Below are 7,399 nucleotides of genomic sequence, written 5' to 3'. Positions count from 1 at the left end.
AACACTTATGTGAATTGACAACGAAACGTATTCCAGCGCTCCCAAAACAGGAACGGATAGTACCCGTATTCTTTCTAGTATAAATATCGAAGAAATTTACGCTGTACTTTTTCTAGCCTCAATTCATTACATTGACTCATTACGCCTGAAATCCATATAATAGAGCCAGCTTATAGTATGCTGCCGATTAGAGCATCATAAAAAGTGTACAATATTAAAGTATTCCTGATCTAGCGCGCATTTCTTAAAATAAAACCGAGCATCTTTAATGTTCTTTTGTGATTCTCTGCAATGTGCAGTCTGAATTTTCAGTGTTTTTTAAAGTCACACCTAGATCCTTAAGGATGTTTTAAAGGATGATAATCAATTGTTTATGTTATTATTGTTATAAATGGGTGAAATGTAACATAATGCTGTTATGAATTTGAAGCAAAAAAACGATATTTATGATTAAGTGGAAAGACCAAAATATCATAAACTATGCGCGCATTGGGTGCCGAAATAGAGAGTAGGCTCGAGATTTGTATAAGCTTGGGTTTATTAAATTTTTATAAACAGATTATTAAGGTATTAAATCGTGAACTATAATGTTTCAGTTCATTTTCTATACTTTGTATCTTTACTTTTGCAATGTAACTCGTAATTTGTGTTTACAAAATCAAAATTGTTTTTCCTTGATGTTCGCGCTATATAATAAACAATTTAAATGAACTATTAGAGCAACTAAGCAAGACAAAACAGCGCAGATTCAATTATTGTAATAAATTGAAAAAAAACACTAATTTTTGTCTTATTTTAATTATATGTAAATTACCTAAGAAAACACAATCAACTTAATACATACTTTTTTGGTATTCCTTCATAAGTTGAACTGCTATTATATGTGAAGAAAATGGTTATTATCTACTCCACAATTCAAACCGTTGATACACTATGAAAAAATATTCACACTTATGTTTTTAATAAATATTGATAATTTTTTGAGAAAGAAAAGAATTGCATTTGTCTCTGATATTTTTGAAATATAATAACATGGAGGTTCTATTAAATGTAAAGTTAGAATATTTTTGTAAATTTAATCTGTAAATTTATTAATTACTTAAATTTGCCAGCGGGAGATTTTTACTTATTTTATTAAGTGCTTAGCCGTTACGAGTTTGGTATTAAACGACGACCTAACAACGATATAAAGATTTCGGGACTTAATAATTTTGTTATTAATCGTTAATATTTTATGGTTTACTTATTAGCACATCCGTCCCGAGACAAGTATCACTCATTATTACTCTTACGTACCGGAAGAACTACTATTTAGATGGAAAGGATGCGCGATAGACAGTGCATTAAATATTTCACTCCTTTGTTAAAAGTTTCCGGAGTGGTCATTTTAGCCGTTTTAATTTTAAGGCGTAAACAAATTTTGTGGGCTTGTCTAAAAAGAGATGCTTGATTTGCTCTGTACACATCCATATCTGCGATTCATCAGAGCTATCTCGAACCAGCAATATAAAATATGTGACACTCGGCCATAGAGGGGCAGACAGAGGTAGACATAGGAAGATGAATGAAGAAGCTCCAGAGACTCGGCGAGACATAAGAAGGAACGCAGAGCGCAAGACTCATCAGAAGAAATATTTTACAGACCGTTTAGTAGCACATCCGTCTCAAGATTACTTTTTGTTTGGAAAGGATACGCGACAGATACTATATTCAATGTAGACAATAATTCAACTCCAGTGAAGATTCTCGCACTTTCAAGACCTGCCATTTCAACTCCTTCTCCTGATAGTGGCATGTGCATTTCTATGTACGTGTAATTTATATTCTATTTTGGCTACAAAGTCACACCTCATTCAGCCTCAAAACCCGAAGCCAAAAATAAAATATTTAGTTTAATTTAGTATATTAAACTATTTTTTAAAACATTTCTTAAAGCAAAATTATACAGAGAATTTTGTAAGCAACGTCTAATACGTTAAAAAGTGCAATTACAAAGAATTAAGAAATTATGAATATTCAGGAACAAAGAAAATATTAGCCAAATATAAAAAAGTAGCAGTATTAATAACAGCTTCTAAAAAAATAATATAATTATAAATATGTATACGCAAATTCAGGTACATAACAGCGACATAGCGAATGATCTTGAAAAGGTTATTTGTGACATATTGCAATAAAAAACTTTCAATAGGGTAAGAGGATTGTTCTAACCTATAATGCACGGAACAAAAATAATCAGTAAGCCGGAAAGGGGTACAAAGGGACCCCAATGAGATATTCATAGTACTTCAAAAAATGTTAAAATAAAATTACCACTTATGTGCTACTGCGCGGCGATGCGTTTGCGGACCCGACGTTTACTGCTTGTTCTTCTTTTATGCGCGTTACTCGATTGATTGTCGATCGATCGATTGAAGAACGTATAATCGATTAACCCATTTGCGCGTGACGTCAGCGTTCAATAACGGACGTGCGTGACGTCGCGTGCGGAATTTTAATTAAAATCAAACCAGATTTTGAGCTGATAACATAATAGTCAAAATTATGAAAATCATTTTAAATATATGAATTGCAAATAAGTGCTTTACATTTTAAATTGATTATTAATTACAGCAAAGTATAACTAATAAAGCAGGTTATAGATGTTTTACTTAAGTGAATTATATTTTAGATGTATTATACAGTATTGTACATGTATATTGTTTACTTAAGTGTCATGATTACTTTGTAAAAAATAACATTTTATATGTATTACAATATTTTTAGCTAAGGTAAAGCTGAAACATACATTGTAAATATTACTCAAATAATACAACAGCAAAAATTAATCAAGCAGAGACGTGTATTCTCTTCATGCATGAAAATCGGAGAAATACAACGACTATTTATGGAAATTTTGCATTACGTAAGCGGCTGTGTTAAACGAGCGTTGCAAAAATGGAAGTTGAAATATTTTCATTTGTAGAGGAAAGAAAAAAACGAGTAGTTTTCAAGAAAACCGAAAACAAAGAGTTACATGGCAGAATTGGTTTAGATATAAACTTATATAATATTTAAGTATTTTTATATATTCTCGAAGGTATTGTTATAGTATATGGGATTCAATGCTAGTGATACTATTTTTTTGACAGAACATAATTTTATATATTATATAAAAGTATAGACTTAAAATACCTACGACGACCTTAAAACATGTATAACACTTGAGCCAATCACTGAAAATTTATCGATTCTGGAAATGATACTAGTAATAGCTCGTTTATTACATTCAATTCATCTGAAATTAGATGACGAAAAAAATTAAAATACCAGATATCCACTAGTTATTATAAAAAGCCATAAATTTAAGATTGCTACAATATAAATTAACACTATTACGCTGTTGAAAATTTTTGATTTATTAAAAATATGTAATGGAACGAGGTTAAGCACAATCGTTTAAATATATATTATATACTGTGTAAGCTTGGAGTTAAACTTGTGTTGAATATTTACAATTATTAGTTATACACTTTAATAGTTAAAGTGCTTTTGATGTGGGCATTTAGAAACAACCTTCTCTTTTTATATTAAAAAAATGTATTTGCTTGATAGAAAACTACCCTTGATTTTGTAATATTAAAACTCGTTACCGACCGCATACCCCACGGTGGCGTCTCCTGATGTATGGGATTTCATTATCAAAAATATGTATTATGTTATGTTTTTTTTCAAGTTTCTTCAAAATATGTCAATATACATTAAAATATTATCGATATATGAAAAAAAATTTTTTTTTTCACTATTTTCAACGGAAGAACTTCATTTCAAAATTTTGTAAATTTGGCACATATAAATTAGATTTAAATAAGGTCAACATTATTACAAAGGTGACTTTCGAAATAATTCGCATTAGAGATAGATATTTTAAAAAATAGACAAATTGTTAACCTTTGATAAAAAATATTTTTTTTTGTATTCTGAGGTGCATGTTACTTTGTATTTTTAATTCTTATGGTTTATTATCCATGAAGCATAACTTTGAACTGTCTGGATGCATTTAGAAATATTTTTTAAAAAATCAGTAGTTTTGCGACAATTGTCGTCAACGGGCGTGTAAACTGTGTTTCGTTACATTTTTTTCGAATATGTGTTTTCGTTCATATTTTTATAATAATATCTATCCCTTACAATGTTTTTAATTATTGTGCATTATAAAGTGACTATAGTAAATATTTAACCATTTCAATTGATTTTAAACTACAATAGTGCTTAATTTTGTGTTATTATTCTAGTGTTTTCATTCATAATTTTAAAATAATTAGTTCATTCCTATATTTTAAATAATTGTGTATTATAAAGTGATTTTAAATATTATGTAACCATTGCTATATATATTTAAAAATACGTTAGGGATTATTTGTGACATAATTTTAGTGATTTCGTCTTAATTTTACTAAATAATATTTTCATTCGTACATTTTAACCTTTTGTGGTCGTAAGTCGACAATATTTCGACATCGTATTCCAAAAGTTGCTCTCGTACGTCGACAACATGTCGACAAAACTTTGAATGCATTTATTGGCTTCGTGTTGTGGTGTTGAGCTATCCCCGTTGGCCCTAAGTCCACCTTCGTCAGCCTAGTCCTTATACGTGTTCAAGTAAATTTTGACAATTTAAATTTATTAATAGTATAAAAACGTCTGTTAAGCACATTTCAGTAATATTGAATTTTTAACTTATGCAAATAACTCTATAATCTTAAATTTACGAGTGTAAGTTTATTGTAAAATTTTTCATCGGATCATGGCCGGAGCATGCCGTGTTAAGACTGCGACGCGCGATAGTTGACAGTTGGCAATTATTGCTTTTAAACTGATTTTTTGCTCTTAAGCTCTTAAACTAAAAAGAAACAATTTACACGTGCAAAGAATGTCAAGTTCCTTTGCACATCGGGGAGTGCTTCTCAACATATCATTTAAACAATAAATATTAGTATTTTGTGCTCTAAATATAAACAACTTCAGACGTGCCGAATGAATCAATCCGGCGCCGGCCCAACGCGAAATGCGTCGAAGGACTTATATGAAGCCGTTAATCCTAAATGACTGGCATTAGTTGACGGGGAATAGGTCGAGCTGGAAAGAAACCAGCAAGAGACCGGCCACGTGTGCAGGGCCGGCCCGAGGGGCAGGCGGTACAGGTGGTCGCCTGGGGCGCTAGATCTTGTGGGGCGCCGTGATACCAATAAATGGCGCAATATTCACTTAAAGAATATAATCTGATATAATTTTTTTTGTATACACTACTGTGTACTCTTTAGATTATTTTACGCGTAAAAAATTGCGACGAAAAATAAACTACAAATTCTTAAATATCCACAATTGCAAAAAAGAGTATGGTGTCAAATATAATATTAAATTACTTTAATTTGAAATATATTTTTGCGCTCATGTAATGAGTTATTGAAGTATTATTAGGAAAGGGGGGGGGGATGCGCAAATTTAGTTTTTGCCTGGGGCGCCAAATAACTTAGGGCCGGCCCTGCACGTGTGTAGGATGTGTAAACGACGCCGGGTGAATCCATCCGGCATGTGTGAAACTACACCAAAGCAGTGTATAATTAAAATTAGTGTTTATAATAAAATTACGTGTATATAACTATATAATTTAGTGTATGTGTTAGAATTAAGCAGTGTATAATAAAAATTAGTGTTTATAATAGTGTTTATAGCTAATCTTTGTGTTGATGTAAAAAGTGAACAATTTGTTATTTGTCTACCATGTACAAAAATATGAGGCGCTTGTTTCTGGTGAGTGACATTTTCAAAATAATATTAAATATTAAATACTAGTTTAAGTCAAATAATAAAATTAATTGCTAATCAACCGACCTTGAAACTTTAATCAAATTCGCTTTACAAATGCCTTTTAGAATTTAATGAAATAAAAAAAGTTTGAGAATCGTTGTTGGATTTTGGTCAATTTTGGTCAATTTTTTTTATAATCGTAAACATTCAATAACAATAATATACATTTAATTAAAGGTTACCAATAAAATGATTCGCGTCTTTAAATCACTTAGAATTTAATAAAATAAAATAAATTTGAGAGCTACTGATACATTTTGGCAAAAATTTTAAAATACACGTTTACCTTCAAGTACGTCTATATTCATTAAATTAAAGTTTAATAATAAATTCATTTATAATTAACGTGACACAGCTTTTAATAAAATTATGTAAGGTTGATAGCCACTGATGAATTTTATCAAATTTTACAAAAAAGTATGGTTCAATTTCACCGGAATTGGATAATATCAAAAATTTGGCTAATCTAATGTGTTTCCAATAATTCGTTGGTAAATACAATTTCGAATTTTAATATTTTATGATTAACTTTAATTTTGCGTGGACCTAGTGTTGAGAACCGTTGAATAAAAGCGGAACTCGATACCATGATATATTTTAAACAATATCCTAAAATTTTATAATTTTATGTGCACTGGAGCAAAAGATACATAAATTTAATCCAAACAATTAAAATTTGTGTTTATTTTCAAAAAAGTGCCGGTAGTTCGTGTAATCTTTCTAATTAAATGTAGCGGTTGGTAAAGTGTTAAAAACTACGTATTTTAATGCTATCAGTAAAAACGTTCTTACCAAGTAATAAACTGCACTCGGTGCTTTTCGAAACTGACGCTCAAAATGACAAGATTTTCATTTAAATATACTAAAATTGATGCCCGGAAGGTTATTTATAATTACATCATTAAAACCTAACTGTATTTCCTCATTGTGTCGTTTTGAATATATTCGCTCAGAACACTGTCACCGTAATATCGCATTATACAAGCAAAGTTGTCACGCACGGAGATTATCTTGTATTGTTCTCTTGAATACGTAAAGCGTTCAACATTCATACAAAGAGTCGATACTCTTAGTTTACACAGTCAGTGTAAATATTGATATTGATGTATAGCACACGAGAGTGTGTTACTAATGTTTGATAATGAAAATTATCTCTCAAGCTCTGTTTGGTTTGTCACACATTTGTGATTCAAGATTTGGATTGGGTGTGCTTTGTACTGTGGATAGGTGACGGAAGTGCCTCCACACGTAGATTTGTAAGCGGAAGTAGGGTATTGTAGTTGTAATTTATGAGTATCCGATCTACGTATCTTATTGACCCTCGTGGGTCGTGAGGACCAACAGTAAAGTTTGAACTGGAGCCGGTCGTGTTATAGGTCAGTGGTAACAATTTGTGGGCAGACCGCTTCTCCGTTTGCATGCGTAGCGGTTTATAGCCAACGTCCCTATTACAATCACCGATACACTTGACGATTAAATTACTATCCGCCAATGTAGTTCCAATATATGGAAAACATCCAGTTTTAAGTATATCCACTATATACAGATA

The sequence above is a fragment of the Plectrocnemia conspersa genome, unplaced genomic scaffold, assembly GCF_051122295.1.
Source record: "Plectrocnemia conspersa isolate PC_06_02 unplaced genomic scaffold, ASM5112229v1 ptg000002l, whole genome shotgun sequence".
Classification (NCBI taxonomy): Eukaryota; Metazoa; Arthropoda; class Insecta; order Trichoptera; family Polycentropodidae; genus Plectrocnemia; species Plectrocnemia conspersa.
The sequence above is the reverse complement of the archived record's forward strand: the minus strand, read 5'-3'. Positions refer to the sequence as shown.